General features: G+C 44.1%; 1 protein-coding gene across 1 annotated transcript in view; it reads left to right on the forward strand.

Moving 5' to 3' along the window:
- Positions 1-1421: 1421 nt before the first annotated feature.
- LOC126174791 (proton-coupled amino acid transporter-like protein pathetic) overlaps positions 1422-21633 on the forward strand; it is an 85138-nt gene continuing 64926 nt past the window's right edge. Inside the window, exon 1 of the mRNA XM_049921162.1 lies at positions 1422-1639. The gene's annotated coding sequence lies outside the window, so the exon portion shown is untranslated. The remainder of the gene's footprint in view (positions 1640-21633) is intronic.

Raw genomic sequence — 21633 nt, forward strand, 5'->3', positions numbered from 1 at the left:
AAAACAAATTATCTTCCAGTTTATATTTCTTCTACAGGCAGTCTAAATCTAAAGAAACACACAAAACACGAGATCAAAGCAAAATTTTGCATTCACAATGGAATACGATGTGATACAAACTGAAACTTGGAGTGGTACACAGTCCAAATTCACATTCACTGGACTGTTGTGCTCTCTTCATTTCCTGATATATCTGAAGAACAATCCTCCGTAACAACACAACCTGTGAAATTAATACGATAAATGTATTATGAGACTCATCTTCAAAAGAGTCTAGAACTACTATAACTTTCAGACGAAGTGTAATCTTAAACTTCATCAAACACTTAGTTTTATTCTCTGTTGATTTGTCAAGGGCTTTGTAAATCATTTTCTCCAAACGTTTTCCCTCTTCGCTTCACATTTTGAACACGATATCAACACAAAAGCACACAAAACGCACGAAGCAGAGTCCTCGAATGTCACCTAATACCTGCGAAGCTAGAGACAATAACAAGGGTTTCAAAACCGATGAAAGCCGGCCGGAGTGGCCGTGCGGTTCTGGGCGCTGCAGTCTGGAGCCGAGCGACCGCTACAGTCGCAGGTTCGAATCCTGCCTCGGGCATGGATGTGTGTGATGTCCTTAGGTTAGTTAGGTTTAATTAGTTCTGAGTTCTAGGCGACTGATGACCTCAGAAGTTAAGTCGCATAGTGCTCAGAACCATTTGAACCATTTTAAAACCGATGAAACGTTCAGCTGATATCGCTACTTTAATCTATGAAGCCTGCAGACCTCGCAGATGATCCCGGGAGCCGTAAAAATACTTTAGACACCTCGGAAAATCATCTTAACTCGCGTGGCGTACTAATACGAACATGTCTGCAGCAAATACCCATTTGCCGCAAGCACCCTTAATATTACGTCAGCGTAATTTTTTCTAACAAAATCCACCGGTGAAGCACTTCGAACACAGGCAATGCCTGCCGAGAGAAGACCTTTCAGAAGAGGGAAACAATGAACCGACAGCTTTAATAAAGAAAGTATGATTCTACAATTCCTTCTCGGACAGGCTTATCTTCCCGGGAGCATACCACGCGACTCGCCAGAGACTTTGTTTACGGAAACTCCTGTAACGCAGTGTGAATGGGAGCGCAGAGCGCTGAGCAGCTGCGGGGAGTCACCGTGTCCCTGACACCAATGAACTGTCACCTGTTCCCGGCCAATGGCCAGCGAGCGTCGCCCGCTTTCGCTTGTAGCTGTGCGGCGTCACGGGCAGACGACGCGTTGTGCGTAGCCACTCTCCCCTCCACCCCGCCCCCCCTACCCCCTCTACAACTTACTATCCTAAGGCTCCCCACTCCTCCGTGACCTACGTCACAGTCTCGCCTGCAAACCTGCGTGCACGCCGGTGGTGGGAGGAAGTTCGCTATAAAGCGCGCGCTCTGTGAGGTTTTCGTTATTGTTACCACAGACTCAGCAGTGGGAAAGGCTGGCGTTCTGTGCTACTGGAATTGGTTGATGGGTGACTTGGGCCAACACAGCAGAGAAACCGTGCCAATTTCAGCACGCTAAAGTGACACACAGTAGCCGCCGTGCTTCAAGGAGCTTCATCTGTCCATCTGCTGTTTTAGTCTGTGGAAGACATCAGCGAAAGCAAAGGTAGGTCCTGCCAGCAAAACTGCACGAATGAATTTCTTAACGTTCGCATAACTTGTGCTTATGGGCTCCAAAATAATGTCTTTCACTGAACGTCCACACTGACTTCATTAACTAATCTTCTTGCCTGTTCCTTCGTAAAAACTTATGCATAGCGTGAGGACAGATTTTGTCGAGGCGCACTGTATAATAATAATCGTTGGCTCGATAACATGAAATGGCCGAATATGTTGAAATCCTTAGTCTTGGAAATTACAGTTGAACCAACAACGTAATAAAATTTCAAAATAATTGGAATCGAAGACTTACGAAGAACGGATTGTTACCATTATGTACACTGCTCTCTTGTAATGGACATGGTCTGGCATCTGTTTTCTTCATAGTTCTTCTCAGTCGCATGCTTCAGAGTGATTTTGAGAAAATAGTCTGCAGTAAATAACCTATAATTACGACTGCATAATTTTACATGTAAATCACGCATAAATACTTCGGCTGATAGTGCATCATATCAGTAGCATAATTTACTTCGCTTGAGTCCAAAATAAATGCCCATTGATATGAACTATATATCAGAATGTAATCTCTGTCCACCCACAGACAACAGCTGTCGTGTTCACGCTGTAGATACCGATTATCAGTTCCCATGGTGGAAGTATAAACACAATGTTTTCCCCTGTAGATGCTTCTTTCCTGCCACTGTGCATACATAGCTGACATCCAAAGGCAGCGTCCTCAAAGTGGAGCATATTATACGAAGTTGAGAGCGGCACGTTGAATAACGACCGTACGAGACACAACTGTTGACAAGCCTGATAATCTACTCGGCTCTTGACACAGGTATGACCTTTCTGATGGATTTTCCAGTAAAGGAAACGAAATAGAAGTTCTACTCTGTCCAGTGATAGACACTGCAAGAGACTGGCATAACTGAAGAAATCAATAGCTAGACGTACCACAATACCAAAAGGGTATGAATTACTAAGGTGTACCGAAAATAAAAATGATTTTATCCCTTAAGGTGAATTCTAAAAATTTGGTGTCAATCATTATACGAAAGCTAGAAGAAAATATCCACTACGCTGTAATCCTGTGTTTTATTTACGGAACGTTCAAAATGGTTCAGATGGCTCTGAGCACTATGGGACTTAACATCTGAGGTCATCAGTCCCCTAGAACTTAGGAACTACTTAAACCTAACTAAAGACATCACACACAGTCATGCCCGAGGCAGGATTCCAACCAACGACCGTAGCAGTCACGCGGTTCCGGACCAAAGCGCCTAGAACCGCTCTGCCACCACGGCCGGCATTTACGGGACGTGAACAACTGTCGAAATATTAGAGTATTTATAGTCGTTTGTCTTGTTTAAAGTGAAAAGGGCATTCATTAATAGTCATGTGCCTTTTATGTTGCGCTTGCACCTTACTTACCCCATTTCCTGTAGAAATACTTCCACGCAAAACACATTTGTTTGGTGATAAAGGTATCAATTTCAAAGTTGCTGCAAATGTTAAAACTTGATCTCAGGATCGAGAGATTGACAGGGATATGCTGTCTTCCAAAAACTAAAATCTACCATGAGTAGTTAGTTAAGCTTGTAAACTGGTCGTACCATCGTTTGAAAATAGCAAAAACAAACTACAAAAAAATGCTGAAAATTTCCCTACTGACTGCATTGATACGATGTAAAAATCTGAGACGCTGTGCAGACAGGCAAACGCCTCTTGTCTTCTTCTTGATGCAGACGTCAAAATTCTGGCATGAAATCTGAACGGTCACGGCAATAGGGAAAATTCGCCATATTAGAATTACTTATGCACTAGAGATTTATTGTACGATAAACCACTAGGGCTGCCATACTGCGATTAGCTGAACAATATCCTGGTGTTAGCTCACTGTCGTATCGAAGATAAGCTGGCAAACATTCGCCGATATTAGTGCAGAATTCCAGCGATAACAAAGCTCTGCAGCCGCTGATAGCCTCGAGATTCCCGTGTCATATCAGTTGGTGTAATTACACTAATAAATACAATAAGAGGTTATTTTGCTATGTGTTTCCTATAGTTACATGGGCTACTGTTGAGATATTGTTTTCACATTCAGGGGAAATCAATTCAACCTAATTCGTCGTTTTATTTATGTCCATCGCAATTTCTTTCGGCAAATTTTGGCGAATGAGTACGTAAAGCCCACAACAGCCGTGTCCTTGCTTCGATCCTCGAAAAAAATAAAAAATAAATACAAAATAACTAGGAAAATGTACCGAAACAATCTTGGAAGAGAGTGGAGCAGGTAAATTAACAGGAAACGAACAGCGGCTGACATAAACCAATCCACCGGCCGCGGTGGTTGGTGCACCGGCTGCACTGTTCGAAGGAAGTAGATTTTTGAGTCGCTGTCTAGCTTCCACACATTCTGCTTCCGTTTTATCCCCAATTCTCCAAAGATGGTTACTAGGTTGGCTCTCTCCATAAAACCACGAACTTTTTCAATTAAGCTCGTGTTTGTTTCTAAAGATCTCCTTGTCAACGATACATTAAATTCTAACTTTCTTCATTCCAGTTACATATGCTTGTAACGGTGTTAACCACTTTTCCTTTTCTGTTATCTCTAATAAGAACACTAATATTCCTCTGAACTCTGTAGTACACAAACTCGTCGAAAACTGGGTATTCCGTGTAGCTCGTTGTTACCGTAACTAAACGAATGAGGTGAGCCACGAAGTGCATCAATTCGAATGTAAAATATAGCAAGTGTATAAATTCGAACCTTACTCAAACAGGACGTTACTCAATCTTTGTCTCTCATTGAATAAAGCATCGTATTTACGCTATTGAAAAATCAGCAAAATTCGAATAACTGAAAATAAATTTGGTTCTTCATACCCCATTGTTCGACGTTAGATTTCATTGCCCATTATTTCACTAAACGTTTCTATCGAGTTATCGCCCAGAATGATAGCTGCACTACAGTCAGGTCGCGAGTGACTACAATGTCAACAAAATAATAATTCTTATTAACGAAATAATTCTCGCAGGTACATGGCTGAGGCCAGTGACATCATAATAATGACACAAAATACAAGAGGCACATACGGATACAGCGCTTTCAGTTATTCCAGTACAGCCGTCAGACATCGTATGTTAGTCTGTAATTTGTGGTTGCAAGAATCTTTGTGAAGAGTTTAATTCTGAAACTGAACTAACAAATGTGCAGGTTTCCTTTAGCTTAAAAATCTGCGCTTGCTCAAGAAGAAGTGACAGTTTCATGAAAACATTTACAGCTCAATTTATCAGTTGATGACTGAACGACAGATTGTTAATCGGTACTGGTCGCAAACATTCTACCTCGCGTACATTCTGGGGTTACTCAACAATTACAAATTATCGGCCAACTAATCAGTACTACCGAAAAAAACAGAAATTATAATTGTTTAATATTTTTATCTAGCTTACATGAAGACTTCTACTTCCATGTTCAACAATATTGACATATCTAAATTAATCTAATTACTGGTGGCTTCACACAGTACACCACAGAAACTGCGTACTCCATTGTCTTTCCCTCACAGGCAGCTACCTACAACTGTGAGCCCAGCGCTCTCTTACTCCAACAAAGCGGTCGCGCACAATCAGCGATCCGAGGCATTCATCGTTTGTAGTATCCTAGTTTCATTTTAATTTATTCATATTCTTATCTTATTCTGGTGCCACATACAAGTGTGGCCCAGTAGACGCCTTACAACCATACACCAGAAAGTGTCCCGCAGACGGCTCTTTTAAGGATCCATGTTTTTGAAACACTTTTAATTCTAGTACAAGATACTTTAACCGGAGACAGACTTTGCTATTAATTATGATACATTCTGTAAAAAGTGACATGAAATGAGCGTGTGGCATTGATGGCGGGGAGGCACCACCCGGGGAAGTTCGAACGGTAGGTCTTATTGCAGGTGACGCCATATTGGCGACTTGCGCGTCGCTGATGATGATGAGATGATGATGGGAACAACACAATAGCCAGTCCACGAGCTGAGAATCGAAGCGGGGCCCGCTGTATGGTAGGCAAATACGTTAACACTCAGCTAAGCAGAAAGACATATAACCTGTGTGTCTCGCCAAATGATCATGACAGGGTAATTAGATTCGAGCTGTCAGATACCGATGTACGTCCCCAAACGCAACAGCAGGGAAAGAAAAAACCCCGGTTCACTGCAGAAACGCTGCCATTCATCGAAGTCTAGTTTGCGAAGTACGAGCTTAGGTGCAGCATACCTGAAGTCTCAGAATAGATTTTCACTGTTTAAAATAAATCGGTAACAATTCTGGCCACGAGATGAAAGCTCGCCGCGCGTGGATGGACGCTTTCTTTCCACCGGTGCGCCCCCAGTAATTGTCTATCGCAGAACGCCTCCGCCTCCGCGCCGGTGTGCGCACGCCCGGCGTCGGGTTACCTCGGCCCGCCGCTCTTAAAGATCGGCGCCGCGAATAGTTGGCAGCGGGCGACGCGCCCAAGTGCCAGGGCTGTCGGGCCGGGCGCCGCCGCAGGCTGCCTGCCACGGGCGGCTGTTACGACACGGCGCCGCCGGGCTCAGCGGCCGAGCGCCGGGGTTGCATCAGCCGCGGGGAGGCGGCGGCGCTCGCCGCCACGCCTTGCACCCGTCGCCGGAACTGCTGCCGCGGGCGGCGAAGTGACGTCAGAACAACGTGTGCTCGTCCAGCACACTTCTCCTCTGCTGTAGAGTTTCGTGATTGGATCGAGTGTTACCGAAGTAAGGTGTGTGAAGGGCGGAAGTAAAGTTGGTTGAGGTGTGGGGGCCTTCCTCGAAGTCGACTCAGTAATGACGAGGTAGGTACAGCGATCGTGTCGATACAGCCCCAGCACGCAGAGAACTTTCTTACAAAGTACGAAGGGCGCTTCAATAAGTAATGCAACATTTTTTCTCTGCCTATCTCGGTTGAAAAATTCGAAATTTGCTGTGGGGGACATCGTGGAATATTCCCGCTTTGGACCCTATACTTTCATGAAGTGGCGGCGCTGTATGTTTACTACAAAGCAGAGAGCTCTCATTGACTTTTTTTTTGTTGCGGTAAACCAGCGCATCACAGATATTCATAGGCACTTGCAGAATACCTACGGAGACCTGTCAGTGAACAAAAAGCACGGTGAGTCGCAGGGCGAGCCGTTTCTCACTATAGCAACAACCTCGCCCAAACCTGTCCGGTCTCTCCTCTGCTGGCCTGTGGCACACAGCTGCGACTCCTACATCTTTGGAACGTACAGATACTCTCTCTCGTGGTGATCGTGCCTTTCTACCCAAAGACGATGGACCGCCGATGGTATTCACAGGAGATGAGCTACCAACGCCCCTTCTTCTGCATCAGAGCGGGAATATTAGCCCATGACTATGGCCCACCAATGGCAGCCATACGAATTTTAACCAATACTATCACTTCTCCAGCGCGAACGCTAGAAAACTCCCCATTTATAAGTGGACGCGACACTCGTCTCAGACAGTGTTCTAGCAGTACTGGACACCAAAAGATCCTGAGGAAGATCCCAGCAGAGGGGTCGAAACGTCCAACATTTTAGAAGAAACATGGCGTGGCCTAATAACCCAGAAGATTTTAACTTCACAAACACCTAGCTGCTCAGCTGGACGTCTGTTGGCGGTGCTGACACACTCGTTCACCAGCTGTGGTACTCAAAGGTGCGTGCCTGCTGGACTCCTCGCCGCCTAAGAAAAGACTACAAACAGCAACGAAGGATCGTCTGCGCGAAATCGCTTGCGCGTTACGAGGCTGATCCTGACAATTTTTTTGTCTTACATCGTCAAAGGCGTTAAAACGTGGCTTCATCACTTCGAACCGGAAACAAAACGGTAATCCATATAATGGCGCTACACGACCTTTCCTCGGAAGAAAAAGTTCAAAGCCGCACTCACAGCCGGTAAAGTCATGAGACGGTCTTTGGAACTCTCAAGGGGTTAATCTGTTTGATGTCCTCCCTTATGCTGCAACGATTATCCCTGAAGCGCACAGTGTTTCTCTCAGGAAACTGAAGAAACGACTTCAGCATGTTCGTCATCACAGAATTGTAAACTTTTCATTCTCCATGACAACGCAAGGCCTCACAGAAGTCCGCGCCCGAGCGAGGTGGCACAGTGGTTAGCACACTGGACTCGCATTCGGGAGGACCACCGTTCAGTCCCGCGTCCGGCCATCTTGAGTTAGGTTTTCCGTGATTTTCCTAAATCGCTCCAGGCAAATGCCAGGATGGTCCCTTTGAAAGGGCACGGCCGGCTTCCTTCCCCGTCCTTCCCTAATCCGTTGAGACCGATAACCTCGCAGTTTGATCTCTTCCACCAACACAACCCAACAAGTCTGCGCATCCGAGAGAAGCTCACAAGACTTCATTACACTTTTCTTCCTCATCCACCTTTCGATTTCTACCTGTTTAGACCAATGAAGGATGCACTCCATGGCAAGCAGTACGTGGATGATGGGAAGGTTACTGATGCAACAAGACGTTGGCTCCAACGTAGACTTGTAGAATGGTGCAATATGGGCATACATACCCAGTAAGTTGGTATAAGGCCGTCGCATAGAACGGACACTGTGTTGAAAGACAGGGTTTTCTAGCCAGAAGAGTGGGGAATAATATGGTGTATTGGAATTCTGAATAAAACAAACCTTCTTTCAGAAAAAAAGATGCGTTGCATTATTTATGGAAAGCTCCTCGTATCAGTTAGTCCCACCTAAATCTTACAATTAATTGACAGTTCATGACAAATCGGGTGCAAAATCCCTGACGAGATCTTAAGACGAATGACAATGGTCATAAGTTGTATGAATACACATGCTTCACTTTTAAGTCGAATCGGAAAGGAAAACGTCTAGTTAATACGTGGATGGAAAATTTACTCTTGTCGTATCCGTATTAATTACACTTTTTCTGATTCATTCGTGGTACAAAATCAATTTTATGAATGTCTTCATAGAATATTACGCGCCCTCCATACCCGAGAACTGAAATGTACTATTAGTACACGCACCCTAGATACAGTGCATACAGAATCCAGAAACGCATGTAATTGCTTTGGTAGAAAAAAGAAACAAGCCAATTTGTTACAAAAAATACTCTTCAATCTGATTAAGAAACCTAAGCTATTAGACATTTCTACTAGGTAAACGGACCCTACCAACCACATATCTGTAGTGCTTTATATGCACTGTGAGGAAAACGACCCACCATGAAGGAATTACCCGAATGTAACGGAAATAGGGAGATGAGATGTTCATGTACAGGCAAAGGAATGATTACAGTTCCAGAAAAATTGGATGCTTCATTTAGGTGAAAGCGCTCCACGACTGACGAAGTCAATAATGCGTTGGCCCTCTTCTGGTGGCTTGGGCTTGGCGTAGATTGATAGAGTTGTTGGGTGTCTTCCTTAGGGTTATTGTGTCAAATTGTGTACAATCGCCGTGTTAAATCGTAAAAATCGCGAACTGGTGACAGGATCCTGCCCATAACACCACAAACGTTCTCAGCTGTGGAGAGATCTGGAGACCTTTCTGGCTGAGATAGGCTCTGGCAAGCACAAAATTAAGTAGTTAAAAGTCTGGCAGTGTGTGGGCGGACATTATCTTGTTGAAACGAAATCCCGGGATGGCTCGCCACGAAGAGCAATAAAACTGGGCCAAGAACATAGTCGACGTACCACTGTACCGCAAAGGTGTAGCGGACGATAAATAAAAGGGCCCTGCTATGGGATGAAATGGCACCCCAGGCTATCACTCCTGGTCTTCTGGTTCTATGTTGGACAAGCGTCTTGTCCCACCGCTGCCGGGCCATCTCCAGACACGTCTTCGGCCTGGAGTCTCATTGACTGGTGAAGAATTGTCTTTAGTAACGAGATCCGCTTCGAACTAAGCCCCGATGACCAACAAAGACATGTCTGGAGGCGCCCGAACAGCTAAGGGATACCAACCTGACTGTAGCCCGTCATACGGATCGACAACCAGCAGTGATGGTCGTCGGTGCCATTTGTTTTCATAGCAGCACCAGTTTAATAGTCATACTCGGCACCTTGCAGGACAGTGGCACGTCGACTATATTCTACGCCCCGTTTTGTTGCCCTTCATGGCAAGGCACCCTGCGCTTACATTTCAACAAGATAATGCCCCACCCGCACACGGAGACGAGTTTTTACTGCTTATTTCCGTGCTTGCTAATGCCATCGGCAACAAGGTCACCGTATCTCTCGTCAATTAAGAACATAAGGAGCATTACAGGCAAGGTCTCCCAGCCAGCTCGGGATTTTGACGCGCCAATTGGGCAGAATTTGGCATGATACCTGTTTGGAGGACACAAAACAACTGTTAGTCATCGCCAAGCCGAATTACTGTTCGGGTAAGGACCAGAGGTGGACCAACGCATTATTGACTTGTTCAGTTTGTGAAAACCTTTCTCTTGAATGAATCATCCAGTTTTTCTGAAATCTACCGACTTCCGTCCCATTCGGATAATTCCTTTGTCGTAAGTCTTTTTTTCGTAATGTGTAAATTGGCAAGTAAATATATGACATTACTTGTATCAGCACGTGAAACTCATTCCTGACAGGGCTCTTTCACGTATGTAGTATAGGATATTACAGAACATAGTTCTATTAAAGAAATAAGAAAGTCGCAGCATCTTTAGCAAACGCGAAGAATTCTAAAGAATACAGTAGGACACGAACATTCTCCTTCATAACGGCACATTTCTATCCAGTTCATTACAGTATACTCGTGGAACTTTCGAATTTCTTCTTTGATCTTACACTTTAATCGTAGGATCTCCTAATACTTTTACCACCAATGTGTCATTAACTACCATTTAATTATAACAAATCGTGACAAGAGTGACGTTTTTGAGGCAGCATATATTCATAGGGCGTAAATGAAAACGATGAAATTGAATAAGACGTCTCGAAAGTTCTTCCTTTATGGACTGGTATAGAGTTTCGCGGTCACATCGACACGTCATTTTGACTGCGTCCTTTCGCGAAAATGGCACACACGATTTTCCTGCTGTCTGTGTATATGCTAGTAGCAGCGGAAACTGCAAACACCGTACTGGGATTTCCAGGGACAAGAAACCACTGCAGTCCCGAAATACTGGTTACTTGCGTCATCACTGCGATTGACGGCACACATGCAGATGTCCAGGTAAAAGTAGCACATTCTATCGTCCTGTGAAGTTGTGCACTAGTGTTGAGTTGCTAGTGTGTTGCTAGTTGCTGAGCAGAAAACGCTAAATGAAAGTATGTCTGTTCTTAACAATTTCCGATGAAACTAATGAAAACAATGGAGAACAGGACAAATGCACTTGACCGTAAATAAAACCTTGCGACCTTATTTTTTGTTTAATTGTGTACATTTCCTCACAAAAGATTTTCGGAAAGACTACCATCAACTTCAGTACATTTTGCACAGTTTGTGTGCATCTGTTGCTGATCTGAGCTCATTCGTACGGTCTATTACCTGAGGACTCGCTTGTAAAATATGGGCGGGAAGTTGCTCCATTGTGCCCACTTTGCGCTTGTAGACTTCGCTCTTAACCCAAGTCCACGAACAGTAATCTAATGAAATAAGATCAGGTTACTTCGGTGGCGAAGAAATGACTCCACTGCGACTGATCCCACACCCAGGATACGTTTCAGTGAGTTAGTGTGTCATTGGCCACACGGAATACGCTTTGACCTCAGTCGTGCTCAATGTACATAAGACATTTTGTTGCCAAAGGAATATCCTCCAAGTATTCTACACTCCTGGAAATTGAAATAAGAACACCGTGAATTCATTGTCCCAGGAAGGGGAAACTTTATTGACACATTCCTGGGGTCAGATACATCACATGATCACACTGACAGAACCACAGGCACATAGACACAGGCAACAGAGCATGCACAATGTCGGCACTAGTACAGTGTATATCCACCTTTCGCAGCAATGCAGGCTGCTATTCTCCCATGGAGACGATCGTAGAGATGCTGGATGTAATCCTGTGGAACGGCTTGCCATGCCATTTCCACCTGGCGCCCCAGTTGGACCAGCGTTCGTGCTGGACGTGCAGACCGCGTGAGACGACGCTTCATCCAGTCCCAAACATGCTCAATGGGGGACAGATCCGGAGATCTTGCTGGCCAGGGTAGTTGACTTACACCTTCTAGAGCACGTTGGGTGGCACGGGATACATGCGGACGTGCATTGCCCTGTTGGAACAGCAAGTTCCCTTGCCGGTCTAGGAATGGTAGAACGATGGGTTCGATGACGGTTTGGATGTACCGTGCACTATTCAGTGTCCCCTCGACGATCACCAGTGGTGTACGGCCAGTGTAGGAGATCGCTCCCCACACCATGATGCCGGGTGTTGGCCCTGTGTGCCTCGGTCGTATGCAGTCCTGATTGTGGCGCTCACCTGCACGGCGCCAAACACGCATACGACCATCATTGGCACCAAGGCAGAAGCGACTCTCATCGCTGAAGACGACACGTCTCCATTCGTCCCTCCATTCACGCCTGTCGCGACACCACTGGAGGCGGGCTGCACGATGTTGGGGCGTGAGCGGAAGACGGCCTAACGGTGTGTGGGACCGTAGCCCAGCTTCATGGAGACGGTTACGAATGGTCGTCGCCGATACCCCAGGAGCAACAGTGTCCCTAATTTGCTGGGAAGTGGCGGTGCGGTCCCCTACGGCACTGCGTACGATCCTACGGTCTTGGCGTGCATCCGTGCGTCGCTGCGGTCCGGTCCCAGGTCGACGGGCACGTGCACCTTCCGCCGACCACTGGCGACAACATCGATGTACTGTGGAGACCTCACGCCCCACGTGTTGAGCAATTCGGCGGTACGTCCACCCGGCCTCCCGCATGCCCACTATACGCCCTCGCTCAAAGTCCGTCAACTGCACATACGGTTCACGTCCACGCTGTCGCGGCATGCTACCAGTGTTAAAGACTGCGATGGAGCTCCGTATGCCACGGCAAACTGGCTGACACTGACGGCGGCGGTGCACAAATGCTGCGCAGCTAGCGCCATTCGACGGCCAAAACCGCGGTTCCTGGTGTGTCCGCTGTGCCGTGCGTGTGATCATTGCTTGTACAGCCCTCTCGCAGTGTCCGGAGCAAGTATGGTGGGTCTGACACACCGGTGTCAATGTGTTCTTTTTTCCATTTCCAGGAGTGTATTAACACACAATCGAGATAACGTACTCCATTAAGACGGTTATCTAAAACAACTGAACCTATGAGGTGGTCATCAGTAATACCGCACCACACGTTCGCTGATAAACGTCGTTGAAAATTTGTGTCCAAGGTAGCGCATGGAGTTTCGTGTCCACACGGTTCAGAGTTGAGCGTGTTATTGATGCGGATGAAAGTAAATGTTGACTCATCAGTGAACAGAACACGTGGAATACAGCGTTCATTGGCAATGACTCATTGACTGAATTCCTTTCCTTTGGCATCATCTCCTATGAGCAGATGTTGCACACCCTGCCGAAGATAGGGGTGCAGACCCTGCTCTGTACTGTGAGCATCACTCGTGTTTGTGGAATACCAAGCTGTGCAGCAGTTCTTCTGGAGATGTCTAATTGGGTTGCATTCTACCGTTTCAGGAATGTTCTCAACTTCTCTAAGGTCTTTACTGGACGGAACATTCAGATACAACATATGCACTGTGAAGCGTATCGCACCCACGCATCTGTCAAACACTTTTTAGATACCCCATTATCCGGAACTCTGCGATTAGGAAATCTTCGTTATCGAATAGCGGCTCCGGTATTCCCACTGCAAAACCCGTAGGCGAAGATCAGGTCAACCCCATTCCACATAAACCAAGGCCTCACTGTAGTAGTGAGACGTGAGATATGGAAAGAGTACAGGTGCAGGATCCGTCGCCCCACCAAACTCAAGTGTGCATTGAAATGGTCAGCTAAGACACCACTAGAGATCCTAACGTCGCTTTAGTTGTATTCGGATGTGAGTGCTGTTGAAGGAGGACATGCAATCGCACCAATGATTATCAAATAGCTGCTTATTTAATACGGTTAAGAAAGGGACATTTGTTCATTTAAAGATTTTTTTTCAGAATCGCCAATATTATCACCCCTCAAAGCATGTGCCTCTCCTCTTGAATCACCATGTACAGGACATGTCCTAAGGTGCAAAACAGTATGTCATTCAACCTTGGTACCCTTACCCGGTTGAATTAACGAAAGAAGATCCAATGGAGAAGCCTAAGGTTCGTTGTGGGCTCGTTCAGTAAGTGCGAGAGCATTACGGAGACGCTGAACGAAATCGAACCGCAGACGCTGCTGCAAGAGGCGTTGTGCGTCACGGAGAGGTGTACTGCTGAAATGCGAGAGCGCACGTTTCAAGAAGACTGAAACAACATTTTACTTGCTCCCACATACGTCACGTGAAATTATTACGACGGTAAATTCAAAGAGACTAGTGCTGGCACGGAGGTATCGACATTCATTGTCCTAGTAAACCATTCGTGACTGCATCAAGGAAGGGGGTATTATTATAGTTGTAGTCATAAGTATCCTCTGCCACACACCTTGTGATCGCAAACGAAATGAGGATTTTGATGGAGATTAGATCTATTTGTCGGACCAGGACTCGAACAAATATCTTTGTACTCCGCGCCGATCGCTTTTATTATTAAGAGCTAATAGAGCACGCGTCATTGTCCGAGTCGATCATACTGCATGCCCGTACCTCTCTCCCACTTTTACGATACTGCACAAAACCTACCTTGCGCTTGTTTGTGGACTAGCGCTCTTGGAATACAAAGTGTGACAGATAAATGCTTTTACCTACAGCGTAGAGTTTGTTCCCAGATTGTAGCTTATATCCTCTATCTGAGCCAGTTAAAAATGCTTCTGGCTATATCATTTGCTCCTCTGGGAGAGGGAATGCAGAGGAGAGTGCGTAAGCCCTCGACTGTTCCCGAAATGTGACAGTCTGCAGTCCTATGGGCTACAATGTACAATGCTCTCATTGTACTTTTTTTTTGTACATATCTTCCGAAGAAGGATGACACAGTAAACTGAAATATGCCGCTGCTTCCAGTTTATTGTTGTAGTTGTTCTCCACAACAGAAAAACCGACGAAACGTGATTTTTTTTGTTCTTTCCTTTTTTAAATTAAACAATGCAGATTTTTTTCTGAATAACTCATTCAGAGTTTCCAAACTCGTGTTAGAATTCGTGACGACCAGGAAAGCCATAGCAACCAACCACATGCAAGAATGAAATGTATCAATTTAATCATTTAATTTTAATTATCAAGTACTGTTAGTACTTAAATTGGCTACTTGCATCTGTTGTCATTATCATTATTACTGCGCTAAGAAAGCCACACCGATTACATTATGCCAATAAATTTGCACCAGATGATCAGCATCAAGTCATTATTTTACTGTTATAAAACCAACTGAAAATGAACACAGTGTGAAGATTCGTTTGGAAATTCACGAGGCGATTCCCAAGTAAGTTCCACGTTTGTAGTCGCATACGTTGTATTGAAATCAGCTAAATGCCTCATCGGATGGTTCGAATAAGACTTGCAAGCACCTTAGCGCTATTTTGAGATCTCCAATGTATAACTACCATTTAATTGTGAACCTTGGGCATTACCTCAGTTGGAAAACCACAAAATCCCAATCAGATTATAGGCAACTGGTCATCATAGTGAACTACAAAGCGTGGGAGAAACGGGTTTCTGAAGTGTTGCTATCGCACGCGATATCTTAAGAGTGTAACAGACGTCATCTCGTCATGGCAAACTGTATTAATATGTCAATTCGAGCCGCGTGGAGTGGCCGCGTGGTTAGAGGCGCCATGTCACTAATCGTGCGGCCCCTCCCGCCGGAGGTTCGAGTCCTCCCTCGGGCATGGGTGTGTGTGTTGTGCTTAGTTTTAAGTTAGTTTGAGTAGTGTGTAATTATAGGGACCGATGACCTCAGTAGTTTGGTCCCTTAGGAATTCACACACACATTTTGTCAGTACGACAATTCCGACGTAAACTTATCGTAGTCGGTTTAAGAGGATTAAAACGCACAACAAAGAGAGATATTTTCATCTAATCACGGTATTCGTTAGTAAGGCAATGAATTGTTACTACTGAGGAATTTTACTCACAAGTGGATTTTCGAGGTTCTGAAGGATCTAATGATTCCAAGACGGTTGACCAGTTGTCATGAGTTTTGTTGTGACCCCAGATGAATGGTGCTATTGACAGCGACTGTTCTGTTCACTACATCTCGAGAAGTATCCACTTTCAAAATATTGGAGTTTTTCTTTATTGACTGAGTCTGATGCGTTACTTTATAGTTTTCTTGTATTAGACGTTTCGAACTATTTAAGGTATAATTATTAGTAAACCAACGTTACTGTTCATACCACAGTTTGAAACTGAGGTGATAATCGAGAAAACCTCTTGTTAGCTACGATCATAAATTTCCGTTGATGGTCCTGTACACAGATGCGAAGGGCAGAGTGGAACTTAACAGGATTAATTGAAAACCACTCTAAGAATTCTGTAAACTGCGTTAATGTTAGAAACGCTAAACCATGCTTAGGTAGAGAAGAGAACTCGGGCCATTTCTCCATTACGTATGTCTGTTGACACTCTAACTTCACTGCACTAGAGATGTCATTTTATTTGTTCATAGTACTGTGCACATTCTCTCGCGATCCACTGAGTGATGTTTTACCAGTGTCGGTCTCCGCCCTACAGAAATGTGCTTTCTTCTTTCCCCCTGAGTTCTTTACTGATTGACAGTACTCAGACTGCAGTTCTTCCATTCTTCTCGTTTTGGCGATATCTATACCTGTTTTGAGCTAGAAATCCTTTCCAAACCACTGAATTTTTTTAACATAACTGCTCACCAAGTGTTCAAATGGCTCTGAGCACTACGGGACTTAACATCTATGGTCATCAGTCCCCTAGAACTTAGAACTACTTAAACCTAACTAACCTAAGGACAGCACACAACACCCAGCCATCACGAGGCAGAGAAAATCCCTGACCCCGCCGGGAATCGAACCCGGGAACCCGGGCGTGGGAAGTGAGAACGTTACCGCACGACCACGAGATGCGGGCATCACCAAGTGTCTCCCTGTATTTTTAGCTGTGCCTAGCAACAGTGCCGTCTTTAATGTCCCGCAAAATATATTTTTCCTTTAGAGTACTGTGCAAGCATTTGTATAAGGAACGGAGGCTAGTGGTCGTTGAAAAAAGGAAGAAGAAAAAAAAAATATAACCTGGGAATTTCAGAATTCAGACAGGGAGAGAGCAGTCAACTGGTGGTAACCATAATACTTCTCCATTCATATTCAGACACCTGTTTGCTATGTGAGCCGGCGTACAGGCCCTCACGGGCCGTGTGCCAGCCTTCTTTCGTAAGGTGTACCGACGATAAGTAAGGTGACTTCATATGCGAAACCCGTTTTTCCCGAAGCGGCCTTGTCACAGTGACCGCCTCAAAACTACTGCTGCAGTCTCGTTCACCTTAGCTAGCTAAATGGACGTAAGCTGCTGAATGACAAATAAATAAAAATAAACTCGTTTTCTACGAACGTGTGAACAGACTTAAGCCAAAAGAGGTTGCGCTGCTCCTCGTCGATGACTTTCAGACTGTTCACAGATACTGAAGACCGAAGAAGTCGGAGATAACTGATAACCTCAACTCTTTATTTGATTTCCCTTTCTTGAACAAAACATCCACTTTCAGAAATTTTTGTAGGACAAGAGCCGCTCGGCGTCAACTATCCTAATGTACTAAAAGGTGATGTAACAAGGGACACTCCTTCTGAAGAAAATATTTTTAAAAATATCGAAACCTAGGTCAAGCGCTAGGAAATCTATGTTTTGCAACTGTTTTTTCAACTCTCTTTCAGAAATGAATTATCTTGTGTTTACTCTACAAAGCCGGCCGGTGTGACCGTACGGTTCGAGGCGCTACAGTCTGGAACCTCGCGACCGTTACGGTCGCAAGTTCGAATCCTGCCTCGGGCATGGATGTGTGTGATGTCCTTAGCTTAGTTAGGTTTAAGTAATTCTAAGTTCCAGGGACTGATGACCTCAGCAGTTAAGTCCCATAGTGCTCAGAGCCAGGGGACTGATGACCTCAGATGTTAAGTTCCATAGTGCTACAGAGCCATTTGAACCTTTTTTTTTTTTTTTTTTTTTTGCTCAGAGCCATTTGAACCATACTCTATAAACCAGGCTAGGGTCATAGCGTAGCGACCAGGAACAGTGTGTTGGCCTTAAATTCTGTTCTCAGGTATCACCGGAAAAGGAAAACGTCGTTTCCCCGTTTCCCATCAACGTAACATAACTGTCTTCCTGTTTGTAAAACTCTAGTAGCTATTCAGCTATTCACATGGATATGTTGCACAACCCTTAACAATCTGGTTAGTAAGATATGCTTCTGTAGATGATTGAAGACTAAAAGCTTCTGTATTTCAGGAATCATTAACAAATGCAATTAATGATTTGAAGAGGTAAACAATCTTGGCTGAAAAGCGGGCTTAATTATTTTATAATTTGCCAGTAACACTTTTCGCATCTTCAGATTGAGAGCGGTTAAAGGCGCTACAGTCTGGAACCGCACGACCGCTACGGTCGCAGGTTCGAATCCTGCCTCGGGCATGGATGTGTGTGATGTCCTTAGGTTAGTTAGGTTTAAGTAGATCTAAGTTCTAGGGGACTTATGACCACAGCAGTTGAGTCCCACAGTACTCAGAGCCATTTGAACCATTTGAACCATTTCTACAACAGATGTTAAACGCAGGCGAATGCCTTAGCAGGCAGGGGCAGACATGTACAACGACACTTCTTACATGTTTACATTTTACATTTTGTGATGCCCTTGTGCAGGGCTGATTCCGTTTTTGGTGTCTTTTGGACTGCGTTATATACACTACAAGGGCACTGCGCGAAGTCTCTTAAAACTCGCTATGGGCAGCTATCTACTGAGGTCTTTAGTGCATTCGATACGTGACTTCCGGTGTACTCAACACTATTTTACATCAGGGCACCACGCAATGTACTTAAAATACTGATAGCGATGTTTGCCTGCTAAGACATTTGCATAGACGGCAGCCTATGTGTTTAACAACTGTTGTGCCAGCCAATCTGAAGATACCTTAAACAAGGCGAAAAGCGATATTGACATGTAATTAAGGTTTACAGCAGGATGTTAAACCTGGTGAGTCACAGACAACATTCTCCATACCAACTGTGACTATAGCAAAAATTCTGAAAATCGTTATGCTTTTAAAATGGTAAAAGAACTCTGTGTAGTTCCTTGGGTTACTGGGTAAGTGATGGACTACTAGGTTCAAAGTCCGGATTCAAGCCCCATTCGGTCCTAGGATTTTGTCTGTCATTTGGTGCCTGTTTCACTTCTAGTAATTATATATATATATATATATATATATATATATATATATATATATATATATATATATATATATATATATATATATATGGAAACATCAAGTTCAGACGTGGTTCGGAGTGCACGTTAATTTGTAGGTCCCCATACAACTGGGTGCAAAAGGTTGGAGGAACCCAAGAGCGTAATTCCGCCTCAAGACAATACTTACTAAAACTGTGGTATTCTAACCAAGCATCACGTTGATGACGACTTTTTCGTTATTAACAGAATGCAAACTAGAGCTCGACTTGCGTCTAGCTGTCAGGAACAGTATAAAACACGAAAAATTTCTCGATTCTCTGAAATGACATGGGAGGAAATCAGGTGATTTCTTCATTAAGGTAATAGCTGTTTTCTTTCCCTACGTCTTCCAAGAGTGGATTAATTCTAAATAGCTAAAGAAGTCGCTGTTGACTATCTCTACATGTAACGAAAATTCACCGAGTCAGTTTAGACATTATACAGGGGAAGAGGAATGGATTTTTCTTCGCAACAACGAAGATAGGTTTGTTCCGCTCAAGAAGTGAACGTATTATTGACATTGTTTGAAAGAGGAAACTAGGCTGCTAGAATGAGTGCAGCAATGAAAGTGTTTCGGAGCGCAGGAGAATACTCGCCCAAACGCTGAAACCGAAAGGATACAGCGAGTGTGGGTGCGTCAGACGTGATTAGCACACAAGACCACTTAGCCAATACACACGAAGTGACAAAGATATTTCGGGCCGGCTTCTGGCATAACGGAAGCTGCCAGGCGTTCCAAACTTACACGCCGCGTGGCAAATTCCTGAGAGCCACGTGCAACAGCCCCACAGTTCACGCGCAGCGAACAGTTACCGTACCGGTTGTGCGCGTTACTGACTCATTCGTGGAAGTGCAGTGGTGACGCTGCCATGTGTACTTTAAAGCGATAGTGGGAGCTTCTTGTTACCTGAGTGCAGAACTTCGTTGAGAAATATGTCAAAGTCACTACAGTCACATCATTTAAAATGTCTCTTTTGGGAAGAATCAGTAGCAACACACCTTCTCTTAACTGAGGAAACAAGACTAATTCTATGATAAAGTCATTCTCTTTTCTGCAAATAGTTATTCCAACAGTGTATGTCAGGTCGTTACACGCTGAAAACTTCGAACGGACCTTCAGATGCCCTAAAATGGATCATTTATTAAAATATGGCTAGCGTAATGCACTATCGTAGTCCTGCCAGCGACATAACTCTTGTCCACCACGAAAATTGAATTTTACTCTGATAAATAAGGAATTTTTGCTAGTTCATGTGATCTTAATAGAAATTTATTTTGAACTCAAATTAGTAATTTAACTGAATGTTTGTGACATGTAACTAAATAATGGGGCGAGCGCCAAAATACTTATTTAAAGATAATCAACAAAATGTGTATAGAACTTCAACAAAAGCAGTGTAAAAGTTGGGGATCACTATGCAAACACAAAAACTATACAGGTTTCTTGTCACATATTTGTTTCTATTGTAATGGATTTAAGAACAAAATGATACAAAATTTGAAGAAAATGAAACGTTTGTTTGCAATGGGTTTAATATAAATAACGATACAAGTGCCATCTTGTCCATTTTCACTCATTTCACAAGTTTCTCGTAAAGTCACTTATTCTCCTCTTTTACAAATGGTATCACTTTAGCTAAATCCCTTCTCTTTTCTTCAGACTCAGTGTAGTGTTTCCAGCTTCACTTGTTGAAGATCAGAAGGCTTCACGTTTTTCTTCATGAGGTAATATTCCTTGTACGCTTCAATTTCACAAAGAGTTGACCGAACTTGCCGTACCCCAGGCCGTTCAGTAGTCAGTGTGATCCACTGTGCTTTTGAAATATGCACATTGGTAAAAGTCATGTATTTTTCAGCAGCTGACTGAAAATCGTAAAAATCTGTTTCTTGCATAATAGTCACTATGAATGGTGTTGTGTGCGTAGCTTCAGTGATGCGGCGAACTAAATCTTTTGGAACTTCACACACAGTTAGCCTCTTTCGTTTCTCAATGTGAGGAAAATCACGATCGTAAGACATAAAAGGGTGTCCTTTCACCAAAAATTTGTGTTCTGTTTCCGTAAAGTAATCCTTTGCTGTAAAGTAAGCCCACGGAAACATCGTCATCTTGTTTTTGTTCTGCCCACAGCAGTTGTCACACAAGTGTAGAAATAAAAGCTTTGTGCACACGGGAAGTAATTTCATTTCCACTCCTGCCACATACGGTCTCATGCCACAGAAACATGTGATTATCACCAACATGAATGTAAAAATTGTAATTTGAGAGCTGTCAATGAAGGAAGAGTAGTCACTTTTTACAAATCCATTGCCGCTGTACATAATTCCGAGTTGACTCTTGATTGTGTAAGCTTTCATGGAATCCATAGCTTTCCTTGCTTTTCGGTGATGTGTTTCTAGCTGCAGTTTATTGTCTTTATTATTGGGATCATACCTCAATTTGGATTTAAGGAGGTCACATGTAGAACAAGTGTCACTTGACA

This window comes from Schistocerca cancellata, chromosome 3, assembly GCF_023864275.1.
Source record: "Schistocerca cancellata isolate TAMUIC-IGC-003103 chromosome 3, iqSchCanc2.1, whole genome shotgun sequence".
NCBI classification, from domain to species: Eukaryota; Metazoa; Arthropoda; class Insecta; order Orthoptera; family Acrididae; genus Schistocerca; species Schistocerca cancellata.